The following is a 13,854-nucleotide window of genomic DNA, read 5'->3' as shown; positions in this document are numbered from 1 at the left end:
TCCAGCTGGTAGCGACTGAGAGACAGCCTGAGGAGGCTTGCTTTGCTCGGTGAACCACTGGTTTTCAGAAAACACAACTGTGAGGAAGCAAGCAGGTCCTTCCCATAACATCGAGCACAGACAGTACTATTTCTGGCCAGGCATGGGGGAAAATCGGTAAATGAGTGAGACACATGCTTTGTGGCCTTAGCCTGGCGACAGTCTCCTCTCCACAGGACCCTCTTCTCACTAGAATTGCTTTCTGTGTCTTCGGCCCATCACCAACACAACTTTCCTAATGTCCTTTTGTGTTTTAAAACCCTACCTCTTATTAGAGAATAAAAGGTTCAGGCTCTTTTCATTTTTATTGTTATTATTTTTTTAAAGATTTATTTATTTATTTGAGAGAGAGAGAGCAAATGTGCAAATGGGGGTAGGAGGGTGGGGAAGTTGGGTAAAGGGAGAGGGAGACTCCCAGCTAAGCAGGGAGCCTCATGAATGGCTCCTTCCCAGGACCCTGAGATCCTAACCTGAGCTGAAACCAAGAATCAAACACTTAACCAACTGAGCCACCCCAGGTGCCCTCAGGCCTCTTTTTAAAGGAATTAAGGAATTAGGTGAAACAGCGTCAGTGTTTTAGCAGGATACCTCCTTAGCCATAAGTAAAACCAGTTCTAAGAGTGATCACTTTTAGAAGTGCACCAAATTGGTCATTTTCTGATGTTTCTCTATTTGATATAAAGGATATAACAATATAAGACAAGAACCATAGGAAAAATTTCCTACTAAATACATGACCCATTTTCTGAAAAATAGCAACCTATACTTAACAGTCTCCCCCTGCCTCCCACCCAAAACAATGAGTCGACAGCAAATACGGATTCTTGAGTCAATAAAAAGAAAAGAAAAAATTTTAAAAAATGATAATTGAGACAGTTTTTACCTCTCTTGAAGCTGTGGGTTGTTTGTAATGTCTCTCTGATTATCATTTAGTTGAAACTCTGGACTGGGCTCACTGATGCATAAATTTAGGTCAATAGTTTAGCATTTCTGTACATCTTTTTCTTAATCTATAAATTATAAACAAAACACACACGAGCAGCACTTGAGGGAAAAAGGTTATTATACAAATACTAGTATTGTTACTTTAAAAGAAAAAAAAGATCTTATTTGAGACAGAGAGAGAATGGTGCAGGGAGGGTAGAGGGAGAGAGAGAAGCACAGTCCCCGAGGAACAGAGAGCCTGATGCAGGGCTCAATCCCAGGACCTTGTGATCATGACCTGAGCTGAAGGCAGATGCTTAACCGACTGAGCCACCCAGATGCCCCGACTATTGCTACTCTGACAGTATTAATTTAGCTATGCAGAGTCAATTTATTAGTAAAGGTGAATAACATTACAATAAATTGAGAGCTTTGGATTATAATCAGCAAAGTGAGTATTTTTATAAAATATGTGAGCAAATAATGATAACTTTGAGTTATCATTGCATTGCCTCTTCAGCCCAAATTTACCCTTCCTTACCTTCTCTACAAAAACATATCTGAGTCCTTTAAATATGTTTCTTTTCCAAGCTAGTGTGAGTACACTTTGTCAGTAGCGGGTTCAGAGACATTACAGGAAGAAGAGGTTTTGCTTGCTGGTTCGTGGGTATTCCTTTGGCAGAGTCCAGCATTGTACATAGTTTCTCCAGGGCCTGGCTCCTGCAGCACACACAGCTGCTTCAGTGTCCAGCAGCTGAAGAACACGTAGCTTCTCCAGGGCCCAGTGACCAGCAGCCTCCCCCAGCACCCAGCACACATGCGTGTATGCACACAAACACTGGGTGGTTTGTGTAGTAGCGTGCCTCCGATGAGACACCTCCCTGTGAACAGCTTCTCTGTTCCCTACAGTGCAGATTCCAGCAAGATCTGCTAATGCAGCTCTCTAGCAACTTCCCTGCCATTCATTCATCAATATCTGTGCCTTGTCCACCAAGATCTGGATCCCGCCACAGGGCCGGAGGGGACTCTCTCTGGGCACTGATTCTCAGCCCTACAAGTAATCAATCGTTGCTCCTTATATTTGCTATTCTTATATAATTTAGAATTCTCTTTACTCCTTACTAGCTACTCCCTCATTACTGCAATCCACTGTTATAGTTAATAATTCTTTATATTAAACTTTCCCTGTTCAAATTGCTGTGTGGTTTCTCTCTCCTAATGGACCCTGACTAATACATACCCAAAGAATATTAGAATAATCTGTATTCTTTGGGAGTATGGAAAAGTAAATATGATAAGCCATCGCTTTATGGAATGGATTAGCATTGGTATAAGGCACCTTATCTAGGCCTGGCTATTAGAAGATCAAAACTTTTGAGAGGGTGCTTGGGTGGCTCACTTGGCCCCAGGGTCCTGGGATTGACCCCGGCATCAGGCTCCCTGCTCCGTGGGGAGCCTGCTTCTCCCTCTCCCTCTGCCACTCCTCCTGCTTATCCTTGCTCTCTCTCTCTCATTGTTAAATAAATAAATAATAAATAAAATCTTAAAAAAAAAACTTTGAGAATCTGATGCTAGATTGAAAGATGATATAATATGATGTTATGTACTATTTTAAACTACATATTGTTTTAAGGACCATTTTTTAAAATATTTTACTTGATATCACTGAGAATTTCTTATATGGAAGCTATAATAAAGCAAATCACAAAGGTCTAGACTCAAAAATAATTCGTTGACCTTGAAAAGATGTTGCAAAGTAACACTACGATGTGAGTTGGTATATTATTAATGCTAGGATAATAATGATACCCATCACTTACTGAGAACTCAGAAAGTTCTTAGCACTTTACATTAATTTATTGAATCCTCATAGCAATAGAGGTGGATACTATTATTATCCCCATTTTACCAGTGGGAAAACAGAGGCTTGGAAAGGTTAAGGAACTGGCTGACATGGTATGTGTGGTAAGTTTCAGAGCCAGAATTTGAACCGAGATTTTCCTGTGAGCCCTGGTTCTTAACCACTGCCCTCTGCTTCTAGAACACTACCGCTGAAGCAGATAGCAAGTTCCCTGGGAGAACAAACGCAAAAACTTGTTTTTGTTATTTTCATCAAATATCGGGGGTGGGGGGGGGAGGCAACAACAACAACTCTGAAATATCCCTAAAATGGGCACCACACCCTGCCCCGAGCTATTTCTGAGACAGGCAATCTCTCATTGTACCCAACAAGATATGGACAAAACTGGACAAACACTGGTTATCCAGTCCCCAGAACCAAAGTGTTAACAATGTATCCACCACCTAGCAGCCTTTATTCCGAGCTGAAGTGAAGGCAGATGAAATATTAACAGCAGTTCTAGCAGCACAAAATGAAATATGAGATCCTGTATCAGAAATTATTAGTAACCTGTTAAAAGAAATGCTGAAAAATGGCAGTTACCAAATTAAAACTGGGAAACAGAGCCCAAATGGGAAATTTCGAAAAGTTTGGAGGAAAATAAATGACAGATTGTCCTCTTGGCTCTTATTACTATGCCATCCTAAATCCTACTTGGCAATACGTGGTGGAGGTGAAATAAGAACTGCATCACTGCCAGTGCTGGGCCTCAAATTTGTAGTCCTAAGTGTCTGGGATGATGTCTGAGATTGATTAGAAAAGTGGTTGGAATTTGGTAGCGTTTAGCTTTATCGAAACTGAAGAGTCTGGAGACTCTTATTATGAAAGGCTTCCTCTCATCTGTGAATTGGCCCCTTTGCTCCACTTTTGGATGGCTGGCTTCCTCCATGCAGAGCTACACTAAATGCTCTACATGGGAAAGCTATTCTCCTTAAACGCCTTCACATTTAAAGCATCTATCTGGTTAGATTCGTGTTTCTGACTCCAAATAGCTAGCATCAAAAAGGGAGGGGGGGGGTTACAAATACCAAATACCGGGTAGCAAATGAAGGAGCTATTTTTCCATCAGTAATTGAGAGCAGAGAAAGGACTATAAGCAGAGTGGTTGAGCAGTCGATGCCAGAGAGAAAAAGGAAATGAGCTATAGGACCATACAATCTTAGTATTGGCAGAGACCATGGAGTTCATGTGGTCCTACCCTATCATTTTTCAATGAAGAGACTGAGACATGGGGAGTTAAGGGACTTGACTTGCCCTAGACACATAGTTGTTTACTGACAGCCAGGCCAGAAACATTTCCCAGTTCCCAGTCTGGAACTCTGCAGTTCAGTGTGCTATTGCCATCCTCTACTGAAAATTAACACTAACCCAGCCTGGAACATAGAAGAATTCAGCATCTGTGGGGAACAAGAAGCATGATGAATTTTGAGATGGAAATCAGTCTGGGAAAAAGAGGGGAAGTGGATGATCCTGCTCGGTTGTGACTCACTGGCCAAGCTTGTGCAAGACAGTTTGTGTCCGTTTACTCCCCCGTGCCTTCCCACGAAAAATAATAAAACCTTCGGTTATAATCTCCCAGGGTTTATATTTATGCATTCAGATTTGATTTGCTTGGCAAACTCTCCTGCATGCAGGTTACCCCAGTATGGATTGGTGGCACTGAAATTGATCCCTGTGATTTACAGGAGCCTACCTTTCCTTCTCTAGCAGTGAAATATGTTCCGGAGTCTTCTCCATAAGACACTCCTAACTGAGGAACAGAGTAGGTTCAAGATATAAGAATTATCTTCTATTAACCCTTGTGTTCTATTAACCTCATGGAGAACTTGAGCAACATTTGGGCCTTTTAATCAGGCTCATGAGTTAGGTGAAATATATATATAGAATTTGGAAGCACAGGTTACTTTAAAGCAAAAGAGTAGCAAAGAAGATACAGTAAAAAACATCTCAATAGGATTCCTTGTGAAATAAGCAGTACAGGTCTTTTAAACCGAATATTTTTCAGAATAGAGCAACTGGAAATGAGAGAATCCGACAGTATGATGAAAACTACAGATGGAATGCTTTGCATGAAAAGTGATTATAGACAAGAGAGGACTCAGGAGCGGGTAGGCGTGGAGTTGGGAAGGAGGAGGTAACTGAAATAAGAGAAGATAATGCTTGACCAGGTCTAGTAAAATATTCCCTGCCGCAACCACTGTTCCATGAAGAGATTGAGCCAAGAGGCCTGAATAAACTAACCTTAAGTTCAGAGTTGCCATTATTGTGGGAGGCATCAGGGAGAGCACATCCGGATTTGTGTTACACAGTAATCACTGCTGGGTGTCAGCATTCATCAGCCAGATGGTCAGACCCACAATTAATCAATTAGGCTGGGATGATCAACCGGACTAAGTTTTCCCCTTTGGTAAAAAACCCTCATCATGCGGTCAAGGCCAATAGCACTTTTATCCTGTTGCTTTTGGAGAACCTTCTAAAAATCCCTCTTTTCTTTTTTCGGCTCCTAGTTACTGGACACTGTTAAGCTTCAAACTGCTTTGACAATATAGATAACCCAAATTGGGACTTCAACATAATAGATTCTCAGCATCCTCTGTGTTCAAGGATAATGTTTAACATACCCAGACAGAAATGAGCTTTTTAAAGCAGCGTTCTCTGAGGAGTGTTACCCAGCTCATTTTACTGGAGCCTTCATATGGGTTCCATTCAGTCCAATGGAACAACACTGGAAGTGACTCTTTCAGTGGGCATTTATGAAAATGATAATCAAATAAAAACAATACTAATTTATTGAGTGCTCACCATGTGACAGACACTGCTATGATAAGGACTGACAAACGCTGATTCAGTCCTTATAAATAATTCAATGGTGATAATATTCCGTTTCAAAGACAAGAAAATCGAGGCTAAAAAGTTCATCTACCCAAGGCTGAGCGTTTAACAAAGATGTGTTGAAATAACATATTACACTCTGGAATGAAAACTAAATTGATTTACTCTCCATTTTCTTACACATCTTACATACGTATGCATCTCTAAGACATAAAAATTAGGAATGTATACTGAGTCCTTATTATTCCTTGTCAAAGAAATATTTTATTAGTGTTTCCCAGCTCTGCAGATCTTATTCTCTTTCCATGCGATTCTTGCTACACACCATCTGACTTGAGTCATCACTATTATTTGCTGATAATTCTCGGTCTCCACCTCAATCTCCTTATCCAGATATGGTTCCTCTAAGGCTGTTTCAGATACTAAGATTTTTCCCTATCCGTTGGCTCATAGGGCAGTTTGCCTCCTCTCAAACATAATGTCTGTTACTGACTGATTTTTTACGTTGAACCTTGTCTTTCCCTCTGATAGTTTATTTTCCCTCTCCTCTTAGTGTATTACGGCAACACTGCATAGGGAGAGATGTTGGAAACTCCTGTTGGTGGGAAGCCTCTATTTATGATGGACATCTATGCTGACCCCACTGAGTAGAAGTACAGACACCATGTCATATGTCCTTTGCGTTTCGTCATTGAACTTGGCCCTCTCTTTTCTCTTAGCTCTTCTCTACCCCCACCCAAGCTTGACTTAAGGAATACTTCTCTTTAGCCATTTTGTGACCAGTATTCACAGGTTATACAAGGACACTATTGACTCAAATGTACATCCTTGAGATATCAATCTTTTATATAATTACATTATTTTATGGAGTAGGAGGCTTCTTTTTGTTATTTAACAGCAGGGCTTTGCTTTAATTTTTTGTTTTGCTACTTACCAATTGGGAAAGCAATATCAAAATGCCAGGATAGTATATAGGTAACCACTGGTTCTTAAATCAAGTGCAAGAGCACATGGAAAAAAAAAAAAAAGGTATTCCAGAAATCTTAACGAACCTCTTTTCTCCTCCAGGGCTCTCACAGTGCCCTTTTTTTTCCCCTAACTGTGGTACTTTGATTTGCTCTTGTTGTGTTTGGTAGGCAGCTGTGGGCAGTTTTTCCCTGGCTGCTCCTTTTTCTGCAATCCTACCATCTCCCCCCACACCGCCCCCCCCCAGCTGAGGAGACTCTTTCATTTTGCCCTGCAGCATCTCCGTGTATCGAAGAGCCGAGCCCGGCCATCTAGACTGCCTTTCTGCTTCATTTTGCTCCTGACCTAAAACCCCCCTGCTATTCCAGGCCTGGCCTCTCATGACCAGAGACTGCTGACTCATCCTGGCCTGTGCCAAGCTGTGCAGTCGCTTAGCGATGTGGACAGGAGTCGAAGGACTAGAATGAGATCACTGAACTCATTTCACTTGTTGCTTACGGTACAGTCCAGCATGAGCTGGAAATGTAGGAACCTCAGCCTCCCGAGCAGAAAGAGTAAGTAGATTACACACACTGCATCACCAAGTCCTCAACAAGCAGTGGTCGGGGGGTGGGTGGGGGCCGGCTTTCTCATGGCCGTGGCCGTGGCCAGGGCATTCCGGTTCATCAGGAGTGTTCCTTTGTCCTCTCTTCTTCCTCTCCTCCACAGTCATACCCTCCCCCGCTTCCCTGAACTTCCCTTCTGAAAATGTCCGGATGGCACAGCAATGATCTGGGCAGAAATGAAATTTTGCTAATAAGCAGGCTCTGCAAGAAATCCTGGAACAGTGACACTGTTGAAACTGCTTCGTTTAGTTTGTCTACTGGGAACTCACATGAACTTCCCAACAGAATTCAAGGGGATAAAAAAAATCATTTTTGGTGTTTTGTTTTTTTCCTTGATTCTCTTTTTCTTTCTGTTTTGAGGGAGGTAGTTTCAGGAGACATGGCTGCATTCTGGTGTGGTGTAAAGTTTTCCGTCGGGAGACAATAATGTACATTCCTCTGGCAGGACGGGATGGGGTTTTTTTTGTTTCTCTTGCTGTTGTTTATTTATAAGACATTTCCTCTCAGTTAGTGGAAGTTAGATCGTAAGAGGCTCCAGTGATTTTCCTTCCACCTCCCCTCCCTAATTTCTGTGCTTCAGCACTCTGGAACACTGTGAACTCGACAAACTAATCAGAGCAGGGAGCTTAGCAGCCAGGCCTGGACACTCTCAAGAGACTGTGCTGATTCTCAGTCGACACTCCTTGGGATCAGGAACCACAGTCCTGGTGAGTGGTGAGGTTCCAGAATTTGATGTGTCAAGGATTCTATTCTTGGTGTCTCTGAGGCAGTCAGGAAATAAAGGGTGTTTTTAAAAAAATACATTTTTTTTTAAACGCTACCAAACAATTCAACGGAATGATGAAGATTTTACTGTGCACAGCTGAGAGCACTCTGTAGACAATGGCAGAGCCTTGAGTCCGTTCTCAGGAGGATCCTGCAGGCTTAGGCTTCATGCTGCCACCGATGGATGTCAGCCTTGACATGCCTAGCAAACATGCTTGTGGGAGGAGGAAGGTAGGTGAGTGTGTGAGGGCAGGGAGGTAGCTCTCGCGGTGGTGAGAGGGGGAAATGAAAGTGAGACTCATCGTTCATTTGGAGTTTCTCTCTACCAACTTCATGCATCTCTATTCTGGACATTTACATTCTGCTCAGAATACTTACCTCCCCAGCTAAGCAGGAAAGAAAAGTAGATGCATAGCAAAGGAATATTGTTAATACTGTTCTTATAAAGATCGCTTTGCTAAGAACTGGTTGCTTTTAAATGTGAGGAACCTCCCCTCACCCGACCTTTGGAAAATATTATTTGTCACACCCTCTTCTTTATTCTTCTGCATTCATGGTATCAAATAGAAGAATGCAGTGAGAATCCTTATTTGGTTCCAGGGAAATTTATCATCCTGACTTAGGAAAACTAGATGACTGTCCTCTCAGTATTAAACCCAAATATAGTATTGTCCTCAATATAAGAGACTCTGATTGAGTGTGCTCTGGGAAGTTGTCGAAGGAATGGAATGGGGGTGGTTGCATCCTGTTTGATACAAGACTAGCAGAAGAGTCAACAGACGAGCTTTCAGAGCCTTCCGTGTCCTTACTAAATAATTCACACTCTCCCCGGAAGTGGAATTTCAGCTGGAATGTGTATTTGCCCTTTGCCATCAGGTGCCTACTTTACTGCTCTTTCAAAGGTATTTGATCTTACCATGTTTTCTTGTCTTTCTTCCAATTTCAAAAATCTGGCATATTCCAAAATATTAGAAGTGGAAAAAATAATAAAACAAACAAACAAAAAAACATGGAGGCCATACAAGCATTTGAGTGTGTGGCAGCATCTGAAGTAAATTGCTCTTCGGAAAGGAGGGAGGAGTCTTTGATGTCCCCAATATGGTTCTCATAGGCTAAAACTTTCAAGAACCACAACCCAGCCTAAGGGGCACTTACTCGATGTTCTTAAATATTTGGAAAGAGATGCTATTTTATTGTTTTAGTTGTCCTTGCTGTTAACGCATTGCCAGTAGATTCTTCCTAAACGTTGAAAATGCTGTAGCAATTGTTGATTTTACATTGAACCAGATGTGTTTTGTGTGTGCCTGTTGTGTTCACCCTTGTCCGAGCTGGTGCCGTCATCCAACATATTCCACTGGTACTTAGCTTTGGAATTTTGTCTGCTACTCTGGACAATTCAGATTCTTAACTGGAGAACTGGAGAACTCACACATGCTCATATATCTAAAGTTCTCTGTAGAGGCTGACCCCTGCTACAGCCTCATCGAGGACTCTCATGACCTCTAGAACAGAGTCAGATTCATATCACGATACCTGTAATTTGTGAGGCACCCCAAATTCCTCACCTGTCATCATGATAGGAAGTGGTCTCCACATTTTATTAGGATAAGTATGATAAACATTTCAGTGGTACGTAACGGTAAAGTTTGCCTATTTCAGTTAGACATGCTAGTTATGGCCATACTATTTGTATGTTAAAATGTCTCTTGGGGGTTTTCCATTAGTCACTTGTTTTCTAAAGAAAAAGATTGAATAGGAAAATGGTGTTAAAATTTTTATAATATAGTATAAAAAATGTAACTAGCTTTTAGCCCATTACCACCAAGACCTACGTAGGGGGTTGTGCTTCACACAGTTAACACTCAGGCTGTAGATTCCCAGGAGAATTATATGTAAGTCTCTGGTAAGGATGTCTATTTAGGACTACACCAAAGGCAGGCTGGATCTCTAACACTTTGAAAACATTTTGATGTTGAAATTTCCTACATCTAATATGTAAAATTTTCTGAGCATTTTTAAGCAGAGAATAGGTAAACATGAATATCTAAGAGTGTATCCCAAAAGATGACATTTTAAAAATATAACCTGCCAGAGAGATTTTCCTTATTATTGGCAAGATCTGGAGGTCCACGTGGCTCTGGAAGAATTCAGCGGCTAATTTGGAGTATATAAGTCCAAATATGATCAGTTCATCTCTGAAAGGCAATATAATGATATGTTTCTTTCTGCTTAAATTGTTGTATTAATACCTGATTTTTTTCAATGCCTGTGTTATAAACCTTAATAGCATACTATCAGTAATTCAGTTTTTCAGTGCTCATCGCAAAAAATTGTAATGTCATTTCAGAGGATGTATGCTGTAGAGTGTGTATTTTCCTGTGTGCACATTTTAGCTATAAGTGCTTTCTGCATGTTACATTCATTTAATTAGGCAGTCACAATTAGACAAAAATGACATCGCTTTATGATCACATCGATAAGAAATCATTCTTATTTATTTAAAAATGCTTTTTGATATTTATGATTCCTTTAAAAAGATACATATTTTCAGAAGTTAAAAAGAAGGGGTTGATTTATTGTGTCATCTGAATGTGTATGTATGTTAGCTTGTAAGTGCATATATGCTTACATAATGGCATACTTATATTCAACCACTGAAAATAGGACTGACTGATAGCTAGGCTTACTTGCTTTTGAATTCAATCAGAGGTTTTGCAGATTGACCTTAAGTGAAATGTAGCTAACATTTTATCACACTGACAACACAGAAATTTTGTACAAATATTTATGAACAGTATTTATGAACAGTATAGATACCAAAGGGGAGATTTGGTTAGCCTATAAGGTGAGTAATTCTCCTTCATCAAATATACATGTTAGGTTATAAACCTAAATTCCATTATGCACAATCTCAAAATAATAATTGTTTTATGTATAAAGTAGTTAAAATTAAGTAGAAAGAAATTAAATTGCTATTAATTATCTTAAAGTTGAGTCTATATTTAATGAATTCACTTTATTTTGTAAAAAATAATTTATATAAAATGTCCCAATTTATTCCAGTTTCTCAGTTACTTATCTGTACGCTAAATACTTTGATGCTGTATTTACATATCAGCATCGGCAACTATAATTTTTCAGACACCTTTTTAAGACACCCAGCCATATCGTATCTTGCCAAGTCACAGTTGTTTCTCTGAAGCTGTTTATGACAATGCAAATAAAAGCTAACTTCCCCTTCTGACATGGATAGCATTTTAAAAATCTCTAGGTTTAAAAAAAAAAATCTCTAGGTTTCATTGGTGCTTGTCATATACTGCTTTGAACTGAAGTTTTTTATAGATGTGAAACAGGTGGTTAGAAGGCAGGTAGTACATTTTATGTTCATCTCCCTCCAACCAATGTCAAATTGCTCAGTCTGAGTGGAGGATCAGTGAGTAGGTGATTAATGAGTATCTATACATCAGTGCATTGGCAATGTGTATGTCTTATTTATCATAACAAAAGGAATATGTCCAGAAAACAAATCAATAGATTCTTCTCTACCTGAACCCCTTAAGTTCCCATATCAGATCTGACTTGCTGATAGCACCTGCTGCTGTCTGCTGAGGTACATTCTCAAATTTCCAAAACACACAGGGCAATCCTGACAGAATATGGGGTCTCGAACTTGAAGTAGTTCCATTCATTTTCCAGGACTCTTGAGGGTGGCTACATACCAGCTTGTTGGACTCCTGCAGTCTGAAAGGACCAGACTCACCTAGAATGTATCATATTGACCAAAGGCCTCTCCAGCTTACCAGTTACTCACTTACAGTCAACCAGTGGTTCTTCCTTTCTTCAGACGCAACATCTAAGGAGCTCAGGCTGACGTCAGACATGGACAGGCATAAAGACTGCCTCAGAATGCCCTGTGAACTAGATAGTGGGGGTGTGAGGCCAGACAGCACAATAAAGAAAGGGGCAAAAGGAAGGGCAGCCAAATCATTCGCCCTGTCTTAACAAACACTAATTAAGTGACCCTTTTTATGTAAATAATAGCTGAAGATAGCTGAGTGCAGCTGTTTCTCATGGATGAGTAGAGAAACTGGTGGGATCTCTTGGTGCTGTTTCAGTCATCAAGCCACAGTACACTAAGGCACCTTTAGTGCTCTGGGGACATCAGAGGAGAAGAGAAATTCCAGCACCTTACATGGCACCTGGCTGACATGAAGTACATTCAGGGAGTAACTTCATATCCTACAAAGCAACTCTGATAAACAATAACTGAAAAAAAAAAAAAAAACAAGATATTGTGTAAAATGGGCTTTGATTTTGTCTGTTGTCAATGGTCAGTCAACTTGGCAGTCCTCAAACTATGTCTAATTCTGTCTCCTATACCAAATTCTTTTCTAGAGCTTCTAATATGTATAAATGAAATGTAGTAGTTTCATTTGCATCTTTTTTATTTTCCCTACTTATCCTTTAGTAAACTGAATTCCTAGATGTAAGCAGCCAGAGGGAGAAAGAGAAGAGGTTCACATAATGGATAATTAACCCTTGAACAATGGAAAGTTAACTCTCCATAGACATGCCAAAAACTGAAATGTTTTGCTGTTGAATTTGTTCTCCTTTGGGTGTTAACACATTAAAGACACCTCCATTAGCACAAACTTGGCATTAAACAACCTGTTCATCCTCAAGATACAAATGCCACACTCACCTTCCAGTTCATTCTGGCAGGATTTGTAGCCTGATGTCCTCTTGGGTAGCCATGTACAAACCACTCCGAGGGGCAAAATTGTATGAGTGCCTAATCCACTTTTGAAAATGAAAGAAAAGGATCTGTCTTATGAAAGGCACCTAATAAGGAAAGACACAAATTGTAATAAAAGGTATTAGCACCTTGCACCTCCCGTTAATTGCCTTCCTAGTCAAGAGGAACCAAAATAGTGTAATAAATGTTAGAGCTACATCATGAACAGAGTGCGAAGAATTGTCTTTAGCTTTTAGTACTGAAATGAAAAGAGTAGCAAACCTTAAACTACCGGTGCAGTCTTAATTTAGGCTCCTAACCTTTCAGTTACTTCATTTGTCAAATGAGAATACTACTACCCACTCAACTCACTTACTGGTGTTGTTATGAGGATCAGATTACAAAGACTATTCTTTAGCACATTCATAAAGTATGGATTTAACATTAATTCATTCATTCACTCATTTATTTATTAATTCAAGAAGCACTTTGAACCCCTACTCTGTGTCAGGTATTATTCTAGAAACTAAAGATCAATGCATTTATTAACAAGTATCTATAGGGGAGCACATGCCATACACCCAGAACTTTTGCAAGGGCTGGGGATACTATAGTAAACAAAACAAACAGAAGTCTCTGTCTTCATAATGCTTCCTTTTTAAGTCAGGGAAGAAAAACAGTAAACAAGTACATATGTCAAAGATATCTGCTGGATAGTGATAACTGCCACAGAGAAAAACGAAGGAGGAGGGAGAGTGAGAGTGTGTGTGAGGGGTGAAGATGCAATTTTAAATTGGAGAGAGAAAGAATACCTCCTTGAGGGGGCAGCATTTGAGAAGGGCGAAGAAACACATTTTATAGTTATCTAGGCAAAAGCATTTTTGACAGTGGCACCAAGTGAAAAGGTCCTGGACAAGAATGTATCTGGCAAGTTTGAGTGATAACTGAGCAGTGTTTGTGGCAGAATCCGAGTAGGCAAGGAAAAGCATGGTAGGGGATAATGTAGGGAAGGTGGGGCCTGAGCATGTAGGTCTTTATATGCTGTCGTGGCGGTTTTGACTTAGGGACAATACAAAGATGAATAAGAC

At 40.2% G+C, this 13,854-nt stretch overlaps 1 protein-coding gene across 6 annotated transcripts in view; it reads left to right on the top strand.

The window, feature by feature from the left end:
- The window catches only part of ZBTB20 (zinc finger and BTB domain containing 20), a 770,594-nt gene that overhangs the window by 481,644 nt on the left and 275,096 nt on the right, over window positions 1-13,854 (top strand). Inside the window, exon 1 of one of the 6 annotated variants that reach the window (XM_032852266.1) lies at window positions 6,922-7,215. The exons of 4 other annotated variants lie outside the window; for them this stretch is intronic. The gene's annotated coding sequence lies outside the window, so the exon portion shown is untranslated. Of the gene's footprint in view, window positions 1-6,921; window positions 7,216-7,604; window positions 7,974-13,854 lie in introns of those variants that run through there. One more of the 6 variants, XM_032852267.1, reaches the window with a different exon arrangement.

This window comes from Lontra canadensis, unplaced genomic scaffold (genome assembly GCF_010015895.1).
Source record: "Lontra canadensis isolate GAN:19392208 unplaced genomic scaffold, GSC_riverotter_1.0 scaffold6, whole genome shotgun sequence".
Classification (NCBI taxonomy): Eukaryota; Metazoa; Chordata; class Mammalia; order Carnivora; family Mustelidae; genus Lontra; species Lontra canadensis.
This window is presented reverse-complemented; position numbering and strand designations above follow the sequence as displayed.